The sequence below is a fragment of the Canis aureus genome, chromosome 20 (genome assembly GCF_053574225.1).
Source record: "Canis aureus isolate CA01 chromosome 20, VMU_Caureus_v.1.0, whole genome shotgun sequence".
NCBI lineage: Eukaryota > Metazoa > Chordata > Mammalia > Carnivora > Canidae > Canis > Canis aureus.
Window position 1 is genome coordinate 39,839,165 of NC_135630.1, and position 23,441 is coordinate 39,862,605.

General features: G+C 35.7%; 1 long non-coding RNA gene across 19 annotated transcripts in view; it reads right to left on the reverse strand.

Moving 5' to 3' along the window:
* Positions 1–23,441, reverse strand: part of LOC144291720 (uncharacterized) — a 223,444-nt gene that overhangs the window by 144,029 nt on the left and 55,974 nt on the right. For all 19 annotated transcript variants that reach the window (XR_013359136.1, XR_013359138.1, XR_013359130.1 and 16 more), the window contains exons 2-3: positions 16,393–16,511; positions 9,548–9,706 (exon numbers count right to left, since the gene is read on the reverse strand). This is a non-coding gene — a long non-coding RNA (uncharacterized LOC144291720). The remainder of the gene's footprint in view (positions 1–9,547; positions 9,707–16,392; positions 16,512–23,441) is intronic.

Consider the following 23,441-nt stretch of genomic DNA (forward strand, 5'->3'; position numbering starts at 1 on the left):
TTTTTTTTTAAGTAAGTAAGCAATAAAAATTTATTGTGTCCATCAGCTGATACTTAGGAATCATTAACAGCAGTTAATAATTTCAACTTTATTTTTATTTTTTTAAGATTTTATTTATTTATTCAGGAAAAACACGGGGTGGGGGAGTGGGGCAGAGACATAGGCAGAGGGAGAAGCAGGCTCCATGCAGGGAGCCTGATGTGGGACTCGATCCTGAAACTTGATCCGAAGGCAGATGTTTAACCACTGAGCCACCCAGGCATCCCAATATTTTCAACCTTAATTCATTCTTGAGTATTGTGAATGAAAGTGCTCTTGCCAAAAATGATGGATAACCTTTTTTCGTTGTGTGTGTGTGTGTGTGTGTGTGTGTGTGTGAAAATGAGGGAGTAATTAATGTTTGCTGTATGCTCTATGACTTTTTTAATCAGATAAAGAGAACTTTAACACATTACCAAATTCCATCAACAACTCAGAATGCACCCAGAAGTTCTTCTCCTACTTGCTTTGTTTTTGGAGGGGTTGAGGGATTGACTTAATTTTCAAGACACGACAGAAAAATGGCTGAGAACACAGATTCGGCAAATAGCCCACCTATAGTTGAATACTGGCTGAGCTAGTTTGCAAGCCCAGTGTTGTTTTAACTAAAGGCCCATCCTCTTTCCACATCGCTTTTTCTTTTTAATATAACATTTTAGTCAGTAGAATTGAAACACTGCTCAAATGTAAATGCATATTTTTCCGCAGAGCCACAATGAGATAGACCAATTATAAATAGCAATGTGTTCTGAAAGAACTAAACTTTTTCATGTTGCTCAGGTTCAGTGAGTATTACAAATGAAATCAGTTGAAATATGATGATACATAGCTGTAGGACTGCTATAAACACTTTAGGCTTCACAATTTACTGTTAAAATTCGTCTAATTTTCATCTCAAAGCTGTTGCAAATGCATAGCTGAATGAATCAGTCAGTTGTTGATTTTTCACTGTGGAATTCAATAGTACGTTTGCAATTATATCAATGCAAATTTCCTGAAAAAAAATTTTTTTTTCCTAAAGAAAGTCCAGACTATTCTTGTGGTTTCTTAATAGTCACAGAAACATGTGCACATTTATATACCTTGATATCTCCATTGAAAATTGTAATCAAACTCTTTTTTACTTTTAAAAATTGTCATTTTAGGGGATCCCTGGGTGGCGCAGTGGTTTAGCACCTGCCTTTGGCCCAGGGCGCGATCCTGGAGACCCGGGATCGAATCCCACGTCAGGCTCCCGGTGCATGGAGCCTGCTTCTCCCTCTGCCTGTGTCTCTGCCTCTCTCTCTCTCTCTGTGACTATCATAAATAAATAAAAATTAAAAAAAAATTAAAAAAAATAAATAAAAATTGTCATTTTATATTAATGAAAAAATGATCAATTGATAACCATTTACTGTTCAGTCTGACAGGAAGCATCTGAAGTAAAGAAAGATCAATATATATTTTTCTGGAATATTTTACATTTTTTGTGTTTTCCAAAGATTGCCAATGTCAGCAAATAAGTTAGGAAAGAACAGGTCTTTAAGTTACATATTTGGTGTCAAACTAATAGGGCTAAGGTTTTTAATTCCTTTCAATCAGAATTCCAATGGCACATTATGATTGTTCTTATTATCATAACACCAAACCAACCAATAGCACTTAAATGGTTTTATTATAGACTTTGACCATAAAGAACAGTTAGTGATATTTCATATAAGAAGTAGCTCTTTCATCCATTCACAAAGGAAGTTTCTGTTAGGTTTCAATCTAAACATTAATTGACATATGTGTTTACTACCCTGTTTGCCTATTACTTTATTTCCAAACACAGAATTAGTAAGAATTTCTCTCTGCCTTTACTGAATAAATGACCTCAAAATCATTAAAAAGTTATCACTTAAGAGGAATAAGTAACTAATAAACCACGATGAATTGTTCCTACCTGTGATTCAAAATCCAATGCTCTACCAATATTCTAAATAGGTGGGTGACAAGGAAACAACAAAATTCAAAACAAAAAAGTTGTTCATTTTGAACTACTGGCTTATCCACTAGGGACTGTAGGCACAGTGCTCAAGGTAATTTTAGGGACCCCTAGGAAAGACCTGATTTTCATTTCTTTTGAAATCAGAAGAAAAAATTAATAGTGTAATACTGATGAAAATATAATAGTAATTTGATTCTGGATTACATTCATCTTCATACCAATACAATTGTAATATATAATTTTTAGTACTTTTATTGAAGAAGGTATCCCTGCAGGCAAAAAGGGCTTAGTTTCATGGTAGTCATAATGGAACTTTTCTACTGGTTATAAATTTTAAATAATGATTTGAATAAAGGAATAATTAATTAAAGTTAAATAAATTTGAGCTGTCTGTATAAAGTACTGGGTTGCCAATACTAAGTTGTCAAAATTTAAGTATCTGAAGATTTAATTTACATTAGTCAGCTTTATGTAAATTGGTCTTTAAAATTATACTAAAGAAACCTGATTCACTTAAAATGGTATAAAAATGTTCAGAAATGGTCTTTGATTCTTCCATAATCAAATTTTGAGGAGCATATTTTTTGACTGGAAAAGGCAAAAACAAATAAACTAAAATAGTGCTAAACAAAATATTGTTTTCTAATGTATGCCCCATAAACTCTGATGTTTGTATAAGGGCATTTATTAGAACATAATGTTGAAATGTTGCAATCTATCTCAAGGAAATTTTTTAGTGCAATATCAACAAATAAATATTAAATTGCAAGCATGGATTAATGGCAAGAAATGATCATAAATAAAAGTATGGTAGTGGTAGGCAAGGAACAACTCATGCAGATTTAAACAGTTATCCTCAAAAGAACTTTTTTTAGTACAGCCTAGAGAAAAGTTCTGGGAACCAGACATTCATTCAACTCTCATTTATTAAATAGTATATATTGGTTAGCTACAACTCCAACTAAAGAATAAAAATACTGCTTTAATAAGAGACATTTATTTATCTGGGAAGAGACTAGCTTCAATATAATCAGACCTTCACGTTTTTTAGTTAACTTACAAAAAGTATTATCCAAATGTCAGAATTTAATGTATCAGCTTTACAAATCTTAATTTTTTAATACATAGAGTTTTTAAGATTTATTTATTTATTTATTTTAGAGAGACAGAAAGGGGCAGAGGAGGAATAGAATCTCAAGCAGACTCTCTGCTGAGTGGGGAGCATTACACAGGGCTCCATCCTAGGACACTGAGAACATGAGCTGAGCCGGAAATAGAGTCAGAGGTTTACCAACTGAACCACCCAGGCACATGTAATCATAGATTTTAAAGATAATAAGAAAATTGCTAAATTAGATAAAGCAAATCTTCCTTTCAACATTATAAACTCATCATTAAGTTTACCATCTAAATACAACATTATGTCTATTAGTACAAGGATCTGATGTGTGTTTAATAAATGAAATTATTTAGTTTTAGCTTTGGGGAATATATGACATTGTAAGTTCATTCAAGTTCAAAAAATGTAATTTTGACAAGTGATGTTGCTTTTATGACAATTCAATTACTTTGTAGCTTGGCTCTTTTATTTTCACCAACAAATTTGGATATTTAAAAGGGAAGTAGGAAAAAATGTTAGTAAAACCAAATACTATTCAAATAAGTTACCTAGGGATGTCTGGGTAGCTCAGCGGTTGAGCATCTGCCTTCAGCTCAGGGTGTGATCCCAGAGTCCTGGGACTAAGTCCCATATGGGGCTCCCTATGGGAAGCCCGTTTCTCCCTCTGCCTATGTCTCTGCCTCTCTCTCTGTGTTTCTCATAAATAAAAAAGTAAAATATTTAAAAAAAAAAACAAGTAAGTTACCAGAATGCTTACTATGTACAAGTATCTTAGGCAGAGAACATACATAAGTTTTTGCTGTTGTCATGATTGTATTTCAAAATAATTTTGGATTTCGTGTGGAGAATGGTTTCAGCCAAATAAAGACTGGGATCTTGGTGAATGTATTGGCAGTAGTAATGAAGATTAAAATAAACTTGATAAAGAGATTTTGGAAATATAATTTTAAAAATCATTGGATTGATTAGGTCTCGGGGAAAGGATAAAAGGCAGAGCCAACATGGACTAGGAAACTGTTTACTTAAAAGTTGATTATGTTACTAACTAGTAAAGTGATTAAAAGATTTAGATACATTTTGGGTGGGAGGGTAAAACATGATGAGTTCTCAGTTCATATTTTAAGTTTGACACCTGTTCAGTAAGCAGTTGGCTATGCCAGGCTAGAACTAATTCAGGGAAAGAAATATTGATGGAAGAAAGAAATACAAATATATCTCACCAATGGATGTGAATAGAATCACACATACGGAGATGACAATCAGAGGAAACACTAACATTTGAGATAAAGGAAAAAGAACAAATGAATAAGATTATAAATGTGTTACTGAGGAGTTGGATTCAATACCAACTCCCCCCAAAACATTTTCAGAATGATGAAATTGTCAAAAATTATAAAAATGAGAGTTACCCACAGGATTTTGGAAGAAACTGAACATGAATAACCTTTGCCACAGTAGTTTTGTGAAGCAAAAACTAGACTGCAATGGGTTGAGAACTCTATGGGAAAGGAAAAAAAAAACAGAAACACAAAATATCAAAAAGGTTTTAATAATGCTCAGCTCCCATGATATATTTTTTCCCTTTATAGCTCTTAGAGGAAGAAAAGATTCATAGGATCAAAGGCTCATGGTTGGAGAGAGGAACAAGAAAGATCAAAGTATGTTTAAATGATGATGGGTAAGAGCCATTAGAGAAAAAAAATTGAGAAGAGAGTGAAAAAATGATCAGTTATTTCACAATACAAGAAGAGACACATTTTAGAAAAGTATGTTCTATATTTTCCTTTGTGACAATGGGGAAAGACAAGGAAGATTGTATAGATGGAGGCAGAGTATTAAATATTGAAGGACTTTCGCCTACAATGAAAGTATATTGATGAGTACAATGATAATAAAAACATTAAGTATGTATATGGTGCTTACTGTATACCTTCCATGGTTCTGAGTATAATATTTTTTTTTCTGTAGAAGGTAAATGAGATTTTCCGCTTTAGAATTATGTTATTTGCATGTAGGTGTGTAATAGGAGTAGAAGTAGAATAGGGGTAGGAACTAGAAAAGACGAGACAATATGAAATAGTAACTGGAAAATTACTGGATAGTATTGAGTGTCCAGTAGGACTAGGCAGCAGGAATCTATAAGGTCACAAAGCTAAGTGGTTAGAAGATTTTCCTCAGCTTTGCTTAGAAGCTCCTGTAAAAAAGGGAAAGGTAGAAATTGAGAACTCTCTCTTGTTAGAGTGCTCCAGGTACAAGTGAGGTCTGAGGTGTGCAATATCAGAGATAAAGGTTCATAAGGAAATGGAGTCAGAAGTAGTCTTGCAGAATGGAGGAAGGAACAGGTGTCAGTGAAGTTAAAGAAAAACAGAGGAATACTGATAATAATATGAGGCCGCTGTCATAGACTGAACTGTTTTCATTTACGATTTCAGTTTTGGAGAAGCCCATGATCACAAGAGCAAAGCTGTAGCTATAGGAGAGGATGTTAAAGTAGAGTTGAGATTTAGGTCACTGGAGCTAAAGAGAGGTCAGGGAAACTTAACAAGTCATGCTTCAAGATTTGAAATCACCCCGGAAGACCCTGGAATCAAGAGAAGGACTACTGTCAGATGCTTTGAAGTGGGATGAGAGAGCAGGTCTGGTGGAAGCCTAAGTATGAGAGAGAATAAATTAAGTGATGACTCAATTCAGTAACAAATCTACTAATTTTTTAGTTCAAGAAAATAGAGAAAGCTTGTTTCACACAGAGAAAAAGAACTCATTTATTTCATTTTACTTTTCATCTTCCAAATTATCCAATGCAAAGTCCTTCCTTGCCATCTTCTTCTAGCAAGAGCCAGCTTCATGTAGAATGATGTAATGGTGATAGCAAAAGCAAAGGATTTGCTATTTCCTAGGCATCACTCTGAAGGTTTACTTTACCCAAATTGATTCCACACTAACTAACCTTGTAAGGTAGATACTACTATCATTTCCAATTTGCAAATTTAAATAATGGAGACCCAGAGAAGTTAAGTAAGCTTGCCCACAATTACACCATTAAAAGGAGTAGATCTCTCATTTGATTAAGTATGAAAGCTTATCGGTAGATTGCATTAGGTGAGCCTAATAAGAGGAGAGTGTTCGTTAGTCTTTGCTTTTCTAATTAGTAGATTTAGTCTTGGGATCTGGGGTGATCACCAAAAACGATTTATTTCCCTGCCATGAGATCCCAGTCATTAAGAATTGGCCTCAGTTTCCTAGTACATCACTTGACTGTCACAATGAACCTATACTCTAAATGGCAGTGGATTTTGCCTCCTTATTTCTTGTCAGTTTTCTATCCCAAGTTTGTTTATTATATCAAATCTAGCTGAAATTGTGAGTGTGGCCATACCTTGGGCAGGTTCGTTTGAAGGAACTATGAGAATTTCCATTGCCTGAAATCTTTACTTTCTACATCTGAGCAAAGGATTGGAACACTTGATATTAAGACATTCTATGTAACAGGGTGTTTGTCATACCCTTCATAGTGTAGAGGACATTACTGACCAAGAAAAATTCTCCAAAAACCCCATATTAGTTTCAATATATTAATTACACAGCATGTGTCAAGCAAATGTTCCCTTTTCACGGGTGTTGTCAAGATTCTTTTTCTTTTTCTTTTTCATCTTTACATTGGAGTCAGAATTCACGATAATTAAATACCTCAAAATCACCCCATTTGTCCCCTGCAAACTATAAAGCAAACAAGAAGGCAAGTTGCATTAAGAGTGACAGTCCTATTATTTAGATAAGTAATAGAATATACTTTACATAAGAAATAATAATATCAAAGGGAGCAATAAACGGCAGATTTCAAAATGGAATTAAAGACAGAATAGATGTCTTTTCTCTCCCTTCTGTGAGGCACCAGGCTTCTCATATTAAATGTTAAAGGTTATATAAATAATGAAATGGAAGGTAAAAGCAAGGTATCGTCACTTAGGTATTTCTCAACAGACATCAATGAACTGGGTTATTTTAACTTTAAGCTATTTTTCAATAAAAACACATCTCACTCATGGAAAATTAGAGAAGTCACCAGAGTTTTTGTGCCTTGTGATATTTGTAGTGATTTTAAAAGAAAGTATGTCAATAATTTAGAATGAAAAAAAGATGATACGGATATACTGGATTAGAAAGATAAAACTCTCTAAGTCAAATAAGTCATCTACTTAATACATTTCTTTATTTAGTGACTTTTTCAAAGATAAACAGGAACATGTTCATCAAACTATAATTTTTAGTAGATTAGTGTATTTAGCTCTCAGTCAACAGCTTCCAGGAATGATCTGGCTTGATATTTTTCTTGTCCCCTTATCTACCTTAGTATATAGAGTACTGTAAACCCTCTCTGACACATTCTGCTAATTTGTAGAAAGATAAAGAACCACAAATCAGATATGGCTTGCCATAGAAAGCCAACTAAGTCACAAAGGGCATCTGTCTGTTGCTGGAAAAGTTTTTGCATTTGTGAACATCAATTTATACTAACATTTACTATGAAAATATTCCAAGATGCACTATTATTTGGAGGATAGGTATAAACCTCTTTACTATCTCTATTAGAGGAGATTGTGTGGTTTATAAGGAGGAAATTACTGTCATCTGACCATTTCAGTAGATCACTGAAATATTCTTTTCTGCAGTACAAAGGTTTAGGGAAAAACTGTAGGGTGATATAATGTTCTAAATATCAACAATAATATGTTTTTCAAATATTTACAGTCATCAGCACTGACTTGGCATCTTTGAATTCTAAACAAGTGTATGGCCAAAGAAAAAGATTTAATAATGACCCTTTGTAGTGTGTCCACCCAAAAGCATGTTCAAGTCTCTTGGTTCAAAAATAGCAATTCAAATGTGTGGTGTTCTTAAGGAATTAATGACAAATAGGAAGGAGTAGATGGCCTAAGAAAGAGTTGAGGACAGTTAACTTCAGATGGTCATTAATCCCCAGGAAATGTTTTGTGCTTGTTATGGCCTCTAAATATTGAAATGGAAAATAATGCAGTGATATGAGTTCTTTTTTATTACAAAATTGATAGTTATAGCAGCAATTACTAAATTCCTATGGAGGTTTGCCCATGTTAACTTACTTAAGTGGGTTAATTACCTAACCTAACCTTTCTCGTGCTACTCATAAAATATATACAAATCATGAAAAATCAACTACCACCTAAAGTCCTGCCTGGCTGTTTATGGAATATAAATAATAACAGAAATGAAGTAAGTAGCAGGTACACTAAACATTTCATAAACTGTGATTATATCCAAACTTGACAACTCTCAGTTGTGCAACACTGGGCAAATTACTGTTTGAATTTAGTGTCCTCAACCATGTAATGTGGTAAATACTAAAGATAATATAGGAATGTTGCACAGATTAACTAGACCCACAAATATAAAGTCTTTAGCATAGAACATTGTACCTATTTAGGACTCAATAAATGTTATCTCAGTCCCCTTACTTCCCTAATCACTTGGAACTTAATTGGGTACCTAAGTGCAATGACTGAAACGATAGCAAATGTGCTCACTGTCCTCAAAGAGTCCTCAACATATATCAAATGTACTCCAAAGAAAAAGTCTCTCCAAATGTTCTGAGGGAAAAAAAGTTTATGAATTAGACTAGGTAAAAAGATAATATGTATTGAATAGCTAGCTAGCTAGACAGATTGATCCTATCTAGTATAGTCATAATGTACAACAGTATATTAAACAATCTGAGAAATCCTATCATGAAAAAAGCTTTCATTTTTAGAGTTGTTTTTCTTTCATTGCTATGAAATGCTTATTAATATCCTTTAGGAATTTCCTAAGGAACAGACACTGAGAAATACTGCTGACCCTTGAACAACATGGGTTTGAACCATGCACGTCTACTTATATGGAGTTGTTTTTTGTTTTTTAAGACTTGACAGCAAAAGACAAAAGATATTTATTTATAACTGCCCACCTCAGCCTCCACCAGACTGTATCAAAGGCAACTGAACACAAAGGTTACACCCAGTGCCTTTTGAGTATTTGGGGGTTCTAATGGGAATTTCCACAGCTCCTGGGGTCCCTAGACTGAACACGGCTCCTGGTAACCCATGTGCCCAGAGGGTGGTCAACTTAAGATCCCAAGGCTGGTAGGCCGGAGGCTGGGCTGAAGCAGAGGAATGTGCTCGGAGGGTAGGGATGGTTCTGTGCCGGGGGCCTTCTGTCCCCAGTGTTCCTGCTCCCCAACTCCTTTGCGTGCTTGGCTTGCGGGCTATACTGGGCAAGCCTTCGTCCTTGGGCCCCTATGGGCCAGGCACAAACTCATCCTCATTGGGGCACCCCAACCCTTCAGCCTCCAGAGGCCAGCATACTCACATGTGGCAGCTGCCAATGGCCACAGTCTGTTGTCTTACCTTGAGGTTAGGACAGGTGTAATGCGCTTCCTGGCTGCTACTGCCACCCTCAGGCCCACTCCACAGCTGCTATTGCTGAGCCAAGGTCACGGTGCCGCAGAACATTGCCTCCTGGAGCCAGCCCTCGGTATGCTTCTGTCCCAGTTAGGCTTGGCGCACCTATGATAGCATTTTTTTTTTTAAATAAATATACATATGGTATTGTAAATGTACTTTTCCTTATAATTTTCTTAATAACACTTTATTTTCCCTAGCTTACTTTATTATAAGAATATAGTGTATAACACATAACATACAAAATATGTGTTAATATATTTATGTTATCAGTATGGTTTCCTGTTAACAGTAGGCTATTAATAGTTAAGTTTTGCGGAAGTCAAAAGTTATGAGCAGATTTACCAATGCACAGGGGGTTGGCACCCCTAACCTCTACATTGTTTGACAATCAGGATTACAATTTAATAGTTTGTTGATTGCATATATTCTATTAATAAAAAAAATCTTGAATTGTATGAGATTTGAAACCTACATATATTTGAAACCTGTGTACAACATTATCACATTTAAAAAAAAAAAACAACATTATCACATTTTTATGAAAACTAATACATGAAAGGATCATTCAGGATTAAACTGTCTGGTTTAATCAAAACCAGACCAGCAAAATAAAAAAATGAACAGCTGGAGAAGACTCCATGAAGGGGGCCACACTGGAGCTGAATCTTGAAATCCACACAGGATTTGAAAAAGTTACTTAATGGGATCAAAACTGGCTACCCCAAAATATGTCTCTTTGGCATGTGGCTATTTCGGGTAAGGAGGAAACTACCGTCATCTGACTAGAGCTGTTTTAAGAAACAGAAGACTTAAGATATTTTTCTTTTTTGCCTCTCCCATAGCTAACTAAAGAATTTAGATAGAGGATATGTTCTAGGAAGTGAACTATCATCAGAGATAACCACATTATAATATGAATTAGATGTGGTATAGGGAAGAACCTAGAAATGTCTGTTTACTAATTTCTCTTCCTGCCCCATTGTTTCTGTGTGGTCCAGCAAACATTTGTTTAGCAAATATTTACTCCTACTCTTCCTGTGGATTGCCTTCCTTCCCTTTGGGCCCAGACCCCTACCATTTCTCAATCCACGATGACATATATACCTCATTTTGCCTGTCTTTAGAATCTCTCATATTTATGAGGATTTCCTATACATATGTAATTAAATTTGATTTTCTCCTGTAATGTTTCATCTTAATGTAATTCTTAAATCAGCCAGAAGAATCACAAAGAATAGAGGAATATTTTTCCTCCTCAACAGGTATAGTCAGTAGGATAAATTTTCCTGGCTGGACATTGCTTTGACTCTGCTTCAGCTGAGAAATACTGGGACATCTGATAAAAGCTGGCAGGAGGTAAGACTTCTTACCATATCAACTTCTCAATCTCTGTCTGTGGGGTCCAATGAAAATGAAAGTGGTGACAGTCTTTTTTCTCTTTTTTTCTAAATTTAGATTAGGAGGAGAAAATGTCTGTGGAAATAGTTCCTTGGCTTTGCAGCTCTGGTAAATTTGGTAGAGCACTCTTGGTTTGACTAATTCATTTCCTTCTAGAGACGGTTACTGTTTTTCTTTGTTTTTGTGTTATCATGAGGAGGAAAAACCATAGCATAGAACACAGGCATAGGCCATAACAGGTCTGCTATTTGAGCCTCACAGAGTGGTTAGTTCACAGTTCTCACCAGACCAGTGTCTGTTTAAACAAACTCTTCTGTGGTTTAGTGTGTACATGTGATAAAGGCTACTGCTAAGGGGCATCTTGGAAGCAAAAGCCACAAAATTGGTGGGCATGGATGAAACACTTAAGAGCTGAAAGAGCATTTGCCACCTAACCAAAGACTCTCATGTTAGGATAAGTTGGTCACAGGATGGGTTAGATTAACACTAGATCACCTGCTGAAGTCAAGAAAATGTTCGAGTAATAAGGTACACTGTAAAACACCACATAATTTCCAACCCCATAACCCATTGCCATCCTTCCTAGGTGTCATTTTGGTTCTGACAGACTCAAAGCTTAGCTAAGTTGTTAATGTTCATATAAAGAAAGCTGGATGAGGTTTCTCTTTCGTTTTGTCCTATGTCTTGAGAGCTTGGCTTTATAACCAGTGAGAATGTTTTTTCTGGTCTTCACCAAAGGGTGCATATACCAGCATGTGTCTGGTGGACAGCTAAATATGCTGTGTATCCAATAAGTTTGTTGGTCAGAAGCATAAGGAACACCTGGACTTTTTATTGGTATCCCTTTGTCCAACGGTTCCAGTTTTCAGGGCAGGTTGTCATAAGTAGTTGTGGTCCATAAGGGACCTTTGGCATTTCTACCTTCATTGTCTTGATAATGCTGGGAAAGTCCCATTCCAGTAGCATCTGTCTAGTGTCACGGGTTAATGGATCTGTGGCGGGGCATCTTATGCCTTTGACAGTGAAGGCCTTTTGCTTAGTTAGGCTAACTTTGGGAGTGATTTCTGGATCTTGTAAGGGCTCCATTATTTGCACTCTCTTTTGAGGATGCCTTCTAAGTCCACAGGTAAGTCATAAAATCTTTGAGGATGCCTTCTGAGTCCACAGGTAAGTCATAAAATCTCATTGGTTTGAGTTGCTTGCAAGATTAATAAGATCCTAACTGTCAATAGCCAGAGGATGAATCCTTTAAATTGGCTATATTTGGGGAAAAAAAAATTTGAGCACTTTCATCCTGAACGATCTCTTATTGGTTTAACAATTAGCCTTAGGTACTCCTTTAATAAGGCAGAAGAGCAGAAACTAGACTTAGAACAAAACTCAAAGTCCATTCAGACCCTTTCCTATTTGCCTTCAGACATTTGCAGATACTGTAAAAAATCAGGACGTTGGAAGTATAGTTATCCTCCATTTAAGAAAAGAAGAAAATACTTGAAAGCAACTTCCCTTATCTTACAGATACTTGCAAAACTTAAAAACACAAGTCTAGAAGTAATCTAAAGTCCATATATTCCTTCTTATCAATCCTAAAAGCTCCCTTATTTATCTCAAAAGGTTTGCAAAGTATTGGCCTTAGGAAACCAAAGTCCTTGCAGGAACTTCCATTCTTTTTCTGACCCTTAAAGCTATAAATCTTTCCATGTCTTTGAATTATAAACATCCTAAGAAGTATCTAAACAATGCCCACACTCACCTGAGACTAAAAGAATTTTTTTAAAAAAAGAGGACTTTTAAAAAATACGAACTACAAAAATGACTCTCTTGCTCAAACTTTAGACTATAGCCTCCTTAAGATTACTTCCAGGGACAACAAATCTTAAAAGTCCTCTCCACAAATAGTAAAAAATCTTTAGCCATCTGAGTGAATTTATTTATTCCAGCTGTTATTTATGAATTAGTGAGCTTTATATTGTTGTATTACAGAAGCTCTAAGATCTCTGTGTTCGTTTCTACATACATCTACATTACAGATAATATATTTTTCTGCCTTGGGATGGTATTGCCGAAATCGCTTTGTAAAATAGCCCTATTTAAGTGGCTTAAAGAAAATTAAGCACTTATACTAACATTCTCAAAAATAAAGCAGAAATTTAGTTCAAGTGAATTTCAGGTTCACATGATCTGGCAAAACAGTCAATATCAAAGTTAATTTCAGGTAGACATGTTTGGGGTGCCTGGCTGGCTCAGCTGGGTAAGCATCTGCCTTAGCTCAGGTCATGATCCAGGGTCTTGGGATTGAGTCCTGGATCCGGCTCCCTCCTCAGTGAGAGTCTGCTTCTCCCTCTCTCTGTCACCCTCCCCTCTGCTTGTGCTCTCTCTCTCTCTAAAAAATTAAATAAAAAATTTTAAAGAATTAAGATAAATAAACAAAATAGACATGTCTCACTTTCTAAAATTCCACCTGGATTTTTTTTTAAATTTTTATTTATTTATGATAGTCACACAGAGAGAGAGAGAACGGCAGAGACACAGGCAGAGGGAGAAGCAGGCTCCATACACCGGGAGCCCGACATGGGATTCGATCCCGGGTCTCCAGGATCGCGCCCTGGGCCAAAGGCAGGCGCTAAACTGCTGCACCACCCAGGGATCCCTCCACCTGGATTTATTACTTAAATAAATTCATATTATTTCTGTTGCAAAAGTTTCCAGTAAAAAAAAAAACAAAAACAAAAACAATAACTTAAATGATGGTCGATTTTGTCTAATAACTCATGAAGCTTTTGTGAGTAACCTGAACACAGTTGTTGGGAATAGATAATTGAAATAAATGCAACTGTGATTAAAATTTTTAAGTGAGCCTTTTAGTAAAATACATGTTTTTATGGTATGTGTACTTTAAAATAATTTCCAAAATCTTTTTGGTTACCTGAGACTTAGAGTTTTGCTAACTAAGATGATGAAAATTTGTGGAATATCTTGGGCCATTTCCAAATAGGGTAAAATAATGATTAACATTCATTCCTGAGCATAGGTTTATCCACTTTTGGCTTCCTTATTTCAGAGAAGCTAAAGATAAATTTGGGTCTGTCCATAAACATGTTTTATGCTTTACTGATAGATTGTATATGAAGAAACACATTTCTGGAAATTATGGAATGTATTTATAAATTTGCCAACCTAAAGAATGCTAATGTAATACACGGTTCACAATTGCTTACTTCTTAGTTCTTACTAGAAATTACGGTTTTTTTAAAAGTTAAAATTTTTTGTTTGAAACACTACTGTTGCTTTTTAATGTTTTGTTTTCCATATATGAGGATACTTTTTCTCTTAAGCCAACTATGGCTTGCAATTTGGTAAATTATACATTTGTAAGCAGAATGGAAACAATTATCTCTCTCTCCCCAGCTGATCACTCCAGAATCCAGAAATTGTCACTGAATATTCTTTTTTTTCATGGCAATATGTTTATTTGCATAAGTTCAATAAGAATCTGTTATCCTTGTAAAAGAATCCAATTGGAAAGAGTGGTGATATTACCAACTTTTGACTGGAATGTCGTATTTGAGAGAGATGTACATGTACTCAGGTATGACCAGAACAGCTTTAAAGAACTAAGGTTGGTTTTATGGGCCAAAGAAGCTCCTTGGATACGTTGGTCTGATACTTGCTTACAGAATTCCCAGCAGCCTTACCAGGTGAGTAAATAAGGTCACTTGTGGCAGGTACAGGAACCTCAAAAGAGAGGAATTAACCCAAATCTATTTGTATTGCAGACAAAATCTGAGCACGTATTTAGCTTGGCCTCTCAGCATTATGAGGCTGATAGAAGTTCAATCTGGAGATTCCTTATAATAAGGTCCAGCAAAGTAGATTTTTTTTTTAAGATTTTGTTTATTTATTCATGAGAAACACACAGAGAAAGAAGCAGAGACACAGGCAGAAGGAGAAGCAGGCTCCATGTAGGGAGCCCGATGTGGGACTGGACCCTGGGTCTCCAAGATCAGGCCCTGCTAAACCACTGAGCCACCCGGGCTGCGCGACTTTTTTTTTTATTTTTTTTTTAAAGATTTCATTTATTTATTTGACAGAAAGAGAGAGAGATCACATGGAGACAGAGTGGCAAGGAGAGGGAGAGGGAGAAGCAGGCTCCGTGCTCAGCAGGGAGGACCTGAGGTCATGACCTGAGCAAGGCAAATGCTTAACTAACTGATGCTTAGCCAACCTTAACCCAGGTGTCCCTCTAGCAAAGTAGGTTTAAAAGAGTTATATGATCAATCAATATTTTTGCCACACTTATACAAATAATCAGGCCAAACTTATTGAAACCAAACTTATTTTGCAAAGTAGTCTTACTTTGGCTATTTTTGATAGAAATTAGGATGATTATGACAATAAAAAATTATGTTTTAATAGCATAACTTGGTGGATATTGTCCATTATAAACTGAACTAGATTCTGAATTCTTTTAGTTCCCTCCATGTTTGGATACAACTCTCCAAAATATCATTCTCAATTTTTTTCTACCCTTCTGATTTAGAGAACTAAAATTGCCTTTTTTTCTTGAAGCCCTGCAAACTGAATATGAACAACTTGACATAAATTTTACAGATAGCCACAACACTCATATATGGATAATCTTTGTACCAGCTGCTGTTGGGCTACTCAGAAAGTTTACTTGAACACCTGTTAACATCATCACAGACATTCAAACGAAAAAACAAAACAAAAAAAAACTTTGCCTCTGACATCTAGAAATCTTCTTGACTGGCTCAGAACTCAGAAATTGTTTTATAATTTGCTTCAATCATTAATCATCGTTTTTCTTTTTTTTTCCATGGAAATGTCTCTTATTTAATATGTGATTACTTGAACCACCAGCCTAACTTTGCATCATCACCTTCTGAAATGAGTTTAACTGATCTATTAAATGAAAAAATCTACCAAGTTAACTTCTGGACTGTGAAACTTCTTGGACTATAGGAGAGGAAAATATGTCACCCCCAAATGTGCTCTTTGGCATGTGAATTATTTTAGTATAAAGGAAGAGTGCTCAACTCTTTGAATATAAAGGATCCCATTTAAACAAATTTTATTCATAGGTTCCTTCTGGACCCTATCCAGCCTAAACTACACTCAATCCAGTTCTTAAATTAGACCCAGTCCAACTCTGGCCAGACACCAACAGTTCCCAACATGTATTAGTAAACAGAGACTATGGACTGGATTCTAAAGACTGGAGAATTCCATACTGAACCAAATGCTAGAAACTCAGATTGTTGAAGGGAACATCTGCCAGCTCAGAATGACCCACCAAGCCCTGGATTTGAAATCCATTTAGGCCTAGAGCTTAACCAAAGAGAGGAAAGCTCAAACTGAGAGGAACTTACCAATAGCTCCAGGAAATGGTGGGAAAGACCATGAACTCAAAAGTCTTCTCAGGGTGTCCCTTCTCATTGTCCCCAAATGCTGACAGAAGTTCACTTCGATCTCATTGCTGCCACCAAATCTATTTTTAAAAAACATAAGTTCAATTGGATAAATTTGAAGACCTAATTGGTGTTATTCAATGATTCATGAATTGGGTAGTATCCCTTTTAGTAAATAAACAAGTGCTCTAAAAAGTTGTACAAAATGGAAGATTTGTACAGATGGAAGGTGTGGTAAGGAAGCTCTTAGCAAACGAAAAGATTGTTTCAGGCCAGGTGAACATCTTTTGGGAGAAGGGGACTACGACAGGGGTCATATTATGCAGATTATATCACCGGTACCACTCAGGAAACACCAGATTGACCATTTAAAGGGCACATTTCTGAGAGAGGTTGAAGCTTCATTGAAGTCCTTTGGCTAGTGTGGCAGCAAACGACTCAATTTTGGGCCTGTTTGCCTTTTGTTTTGTTTGTTTTGTTTTGTTTTTTTCCCAACAAGTTCATTATGACCTATCTACCTCTCCACTCCTATCTCCCACCACACCCACACTCTACCTTATAGCAAATTGCTAACCACCCTCCTCTACCCCAACCTATCCCCACACATACACATGATACATACAGAAAGCAGTATAGTACAGTGCTTTTGAATTCATATTCTGGAGTCAAGCTGCATAGATTTAAATAAATCTATTTAAATAAATCCTAACCAGTTAACTTCTTTAAATTCACTATATTTCATTGGGAATATTAATGCCCCTAACTTCCAAATTTGCTTAGAAAATTAAATGAAATAATATTTATAAAGCACTTAAGAAGTAAGTGCTAAATATAAACTATTATTATTATTAATATCATTATTATTACTTGTGTCATGGTGACTATGATTATAAGAAGGAGGTGATGGCCTACTTGTGGCATTGCCTCTTCCTATCACACCAGTTATTCACTTCTGTGACAACTTTTTATGTCAATTTTATTTGGCCAAGAGATGCCTAGGTAGATGGTAAAACATTATTTCCCAGTGTGTCTATGAAGGAAGAGATTAGCAATTGAATTGGTGAATTGAGTAAGAAGATGGCCCTTCCCAATTTAAGTAGCATAATCTAGTCCTTTGAGGGCCTGAATAGAAGGAGGTAGAGGAAGGGTGAATTCTCTTTTGTCTGCTTGAGCTGAGATACCCAATCTTCTGCCTTCCGACATTGGTGCTCCTAGTTCTCAGGCTTTCAAATTCAAATACCTTTGCTTCCTAGGCATCAGACTTGGACTGAATTTCATCATCAACCTTTCCTGGCTTTCCAGCTTCCAGATGACAGATTGTGGAACTTCTTGGCCTCGACTAAGCCAATTTCTATAATAAACATGTATATGTATTTATAGCCTTTTGGTTCTGTTTGTCTGGAGAACCCTAATATACCTACATAGTTACATTTGCCCTTCATATTCAGTTCAGGTATCAACATTCTCTAAAGTTCTGGGTTGAGTGAAGTATAATACTCCTATAATACATATGATTCTATGGGTTAAAGCAATAAATTTCCTTGGGATAGCCTGCTTGAGTTGTCTGGCTTCTACGCTATTTTATGAGTAAGTACCTCAAGAATAGAGATTATATCAAATTTATCTGAGTATCACCATTACTTAGCCCATTGTCTTGCTTATATTATGTGTTCAATATCTCTCCTGTGGAAATGAGTTCCCTGAAAACAAATTATCAACAATTCGTACTTGCCAGTGTTGCTAGTATCATGATTTTAAAAGACAACACAAAGAGTAAGATAAATTGAACCTAACGTATCCAACACTCCTCATTTCTTTCCCCTATTCTTTTACATAAAAAATTCCTAATATTAGGCTCTTCGGGAAATTGGGTCAAAATTCCAGTCTTCCTGGCCTTTGCTTCTGGTCCAGTTTTCTTATCTTACACATTCAATATTCTCTCTTATGACATTGTGCTGTGAACAGCCGGCAACATGATGACACACCACTGACTGCCTCCAACATGCTTCCTAACAGCTATCTTCACAAATAAAATTTAAATTGAAACTATTCCAAAAAACATCCATGACCCCAAGAAGATTTATCAGTTCTCCTGGTGTATGTAGTAAATGAAGTTATTATTCTCTTTCCACACAAATTCTGTCTGACAGATGGTGTTTTGTTATTTTAGGAAAGAAACAGTCCACTGAGTCTTTAAGGGTTTCTTTTAATAGTCCCATTGAAACATTTCCATAAATCTTTTGTTTCTCTCTAAAAGAACACATGTAATAAATTCTTCCTTGGTCTAACTACAGAGAAACTGGCATCTCTTAGGGTTATGAAGATGAGATTAAGAGCACTGATATGAAAGACCTCTGTCAGCCATCAATACTTTACAAATATGTGTCTAAATAAGGAAACTCATGTTTTCCAAGTGAGTGTCCTAAGGGATATTTCTTCATATTATCTCCATATCTCCATGGACCTAGTCATTTAAAATTGTTCTTGTCATTCAGTTATCTCTGCTTTCCCAGTGTGAAATGCTCCTCACATTTTTCAAATGCTGGATGATAAAACTGAGTTTTATACTTATTATTATCCTTCACTTTACAAGAATACAGAGAGAGTCAGAGTTAACCTCACCTAGGAAATGAAAGGCCCATCTGAAAATCTGAATAAAGAGATGATATTGCTTTACTAATGAATCCCAGGGGAGAACAGCCATGTGTCATTATTGATACATATCATAAGGGCCAGTTATATAATCCAAAATTATAGATGATGACCAATGGGGATTATCACTTAAGGCCATTATGGAATGATAGCACTCAAGGGAAGGCAACGAGAGTTTCTGAAAAGCCAAAGAATGTCCAGGCTACAGAAGTTTATACTTATAGAAAAAGACATGTTGAGCATTTTTTTCTTTGATTTGTTGAACATAAAATGCCTAATTTGTCATTTTAAGTGGATTGAAAGAAAAATCACTATATTGAATTAAATCACGGTTGAAATTAGCAGTTTTTCATTGGACATATTTTATTTTTTATTTAAATTCAATTTTCCAACATATAGTATAATACCCAGTGCTCAGCATATCACTTGCCCTCCTTAATGCCCATCACTAAGTTAGTTATACTATCTCTCCCCACCTCCCCTTCCATAACCCTATGTTTGTTTTCCAGAGTCAAGAATCTCTCATGGTTTGTATTCCTCTCTAATTTTTCTCCACTCAGATTCCTCCCTTCCCTTATGATCGCTTTCACTCTTTCTCATATTCCACATATCAGTGAAACCAGATGATAATTACCTTTCTCCAGTGGACTTACTTCATTCAGCATAATTCCCTCCAGTCCTATCCATGTCGATGTAAATGGTACATATTCATCCTTTCTGATGGCTGAGTAATATTCCATTGTGTGTGTGTATATATACATACATATCTTCTTTATCCATTCATCTGTGCAAGGACACCTCAGTTTCTTCCACAGTTGGGCTATTATAGATTATGCTGTTATGAATATTGGGGCGCAGGTGCCCCATCATTTCAGGACATCTGTATCTTTTGGATAAATACCCAGTAGTGCAATTGTTGGGTCATAGGGTAGCTCTATTTTTAACTTCTTAAGGAACCTCCATACTGTTTTCCAGAGTGGCTGCACCATTTGCATTCCCACCAACAGTGCAAGAGGGTTCCCCTTTCTCCACATCCTTGCCAACATCTTGTTTCCTGTCTTGTTAATTTTAGCCATTTTCACTGGTGTAAAGTGGTATCTCATTGTGGTTTTGATTTTTATTTCCCTGGTGACAAGTAATGTGGAGCATATTTCATGTTCTTGTTGGCTGTATGTAGGTTTTCTTTGGAAAAATGTCTGTCCTTGAACATATTTTAAATGTATTAAATAGTAAAATAAATATGAATCTTATGTTTTATGTATATGGCTTTGTAAAAATGTAAATAAGCTAGACTGATTTGATATATTTTATACATATTTAGATTCTAACTTACCATCAGTGGTCTTTTAAAATTGGGAGTATAAGGTATCCGAGTCACACAGTCTGAGTGTGCTAGCTAAAATAATTGGTCGTATAAATTTGTGCAACATTTTTTGAGCAGTTTCTCAATATCTAACACTAAGTTTTTACGAAGTGCACACACATTTTTGATCCTATAACTCCACTGCTAAAAGTTGGCTTCCACCTGGAGCAAAAATTTCATACTCACAATATGATTATTGAAATATGGCAAAAATAATTCAATAACAACAGACTACAGACACAGTGGCTTTGGAACACAATAGTAATCAAAGTGTTTAGTTACTTATACAGCTTTTCTTTTCCTCTGAAGGGATTCTAAACAAACTAGTCTCCCTCACATTTTCCACTGAACTGATTAAATTTTTGTGCTATAGTGATGCTACATAAATGTTAACTTCCATACAGTATAGTTATATATTTCATACTTTTATAAAGTACTTTATAAAACATTTTGCATCAAAGCCCTCTACAGCTTTGAGGACTTTTATGTTCCAACTTTTATGAAGTTATAGTAATATGCTGTCATACTCTGTCCATCCCAATTAAACTCACTAAGACTGACAAGGAAGTAGATCCCAGGCTTCAAGCACAAGTCTCATGATCAGTCATTGCAGTAACACCTGTGAAAAGCAGGGTGACCCTAGAGAACTTGCCTTAGACAGTCCAGGTCTGGGAGCATTTTCCTGAAGTAGTTACTAAGAGTGCATCTGGACTCTTAAAGCTCCCCTGTTGGTTCTCACTAATAGAAAGAGTATGTAAGGCAGCACTGCTGGTGATTTACCATCAGGTCACTAGAAACAGGGACCTACTGTATAACTTGTGTTGTCAAATAAAAATGCATAGACTCATATAAAAAGTGTCTCTTTTCTTTTGTCACCTTATAACAATACTCAGGTTCTCACCCAGTGTTTATCTGGAAGCTTCCATTCCTGCCTACATCAAAGTCAAGTTAGGCTCATATTAGGCAGAAGTACATGCAATTCATAAGTCAATTCTGTATATTAGAAGGAATTCAATATTCACAATTTCATATTCTTAAGCTTCTATATCCACTATTTGGTATTATCCTACCATCATGCTATAGGACGTGGTTTGGTATCTTAGTTTTGTTTCGTGTTTGTGTTTTTCCTCCAAGTGCATGCAAAGCATATCAGACTGAGATCCAATTATCAAAAAGGAAAATAAAAAAAATAGACTTGTGCTGATAGGCATCAATAGTTGCTAAGTGGTTGCTAAATAGTTGCTGCATCATACTTGTATTTTTGTATATATTTTTTCCTTTCCTTTCAAAACAGGTTTTTATCATTTAAATCATTTTGTTTCCAAAAACAGTAATTGAACTTAACCATCCAATTTTTATTTTGTTAACTTTATCTCTCATACCTATATTACTAATAGAAGGGGCTAATTTACAAAGGGCTTTTATGCCCTGTTAAAATATTGGTGATAGGCAGCCATTGAGGACTTTATGTTTGAAATACTTTTCCCAAATGGTTTGTCGCAATAATGCCTCCCTAAATGACTTAGATACTAATCTCCTAAATGAATAGCAAATCAGGTGCTTAGTCTATACCTGAAAAATATTCAGGATTTGCCAATATTGCGAAGAATGTGAAGTACTAAGTGAGGCAGTTAGTAAGAAAGGGGATCTTCTTCTCAGCGGCCATAAAGATAAGAACTGAAGTTCTTCAAACTACACTTAGACAGGTGTACCTTGACCAACAAATTCTGAGGCCACAGAACTTTCTTGGATATTGGCTAAGTAAAAGCAAAATAAAGCAAGGTTTGTAACATAGACTTGAGAGGACTTTGGGATAAAGAAAAAAAGAAATTTTCTTTTTTTTTTTTTTTCATCCGTATCCACTGATACGGATTCTCAGTGCTGGATAAGAGAGAATTGATGGCAATGATGGCAGAAATTGAATCTCCCACAAAGTGATCCCTGTAGAGAAGGAGGGTAAAAAGGTAGCAAGAGAGTCAAGACTATTTCAATCATTCCATATTTGTTTTATGACCATTTCATTCTAGACATTTGAGATGGAGAGAAAAGATGCCATCCCTGAATACACAGAACCTTTAACCTGACATAAGGAAGAGTTGTTCATTCATTCATTTATTCACTCGTCCTCTTAAGTCTTCAACCAAATATCTGCAGGAATAGAGATAACTGAATAATGGGGAATTATGGGGCATCTAATTACAGGGTGTTGGGGAGGACTTAGAATAGGAATTGGGCTTGTGTAAGGTGATTTTGACAAGGATTCAAAGAAGTTCTATATGAAAATGCTATCAGGAAATGGGGTTATTCTATGTTGGGTATCTAATAATTATTATCCAGAATGCAAGAACAAAGAGAGGCTAAAGCAATGAATGAAAAAGAAACATCAGTGAATCATGTTAGCCAGGATAGGGATAATGATCCATCTTTGTGGTTTGAGTGACACCTTATTTTTATCTTGATTCATCAGAATGGCCTTGTCTGACATTGGTGTTCTGTGGGATGACCCAATGGAAAAACACCAAGGCTTTGCTCTAACTGCCAGGCTGCCCCAAACTCTCAGGAGTGTTTTTATTTTTTATGTCATTTATTCAAGAAACATCTATAAAATATCTGTTATGGATATGCCCCTAAAATTATAAGTACACATTTGATAGTCTCATTCTTAAAAAGAATAGCTAAGTTTAAAGTTACAGACTATAAATTAGAATTATATGTTGATGAAGTGGCCTCAAATGAAGGAATTTTCAGGGTGGCAGGAAATATTCAGTGAAGGCTCCACAGAAGAAATGGTATTTAACTGAGTGCTGAAAGATGCATAGGTTTTGAAAGTTTCAGATAAGGAAGAACACTGGGAGCAGAAGTGGCAACCGAAAAAGTCCTAATAGGTAAGAAGTATTTTGAACACATCAGTAAGTCTGAGAAAGGACCTCACACATTAGGCTGAAGAGTTAATACTTTTTTTACTTTCCTTTAACTATAAAGAACTATGGAAGCA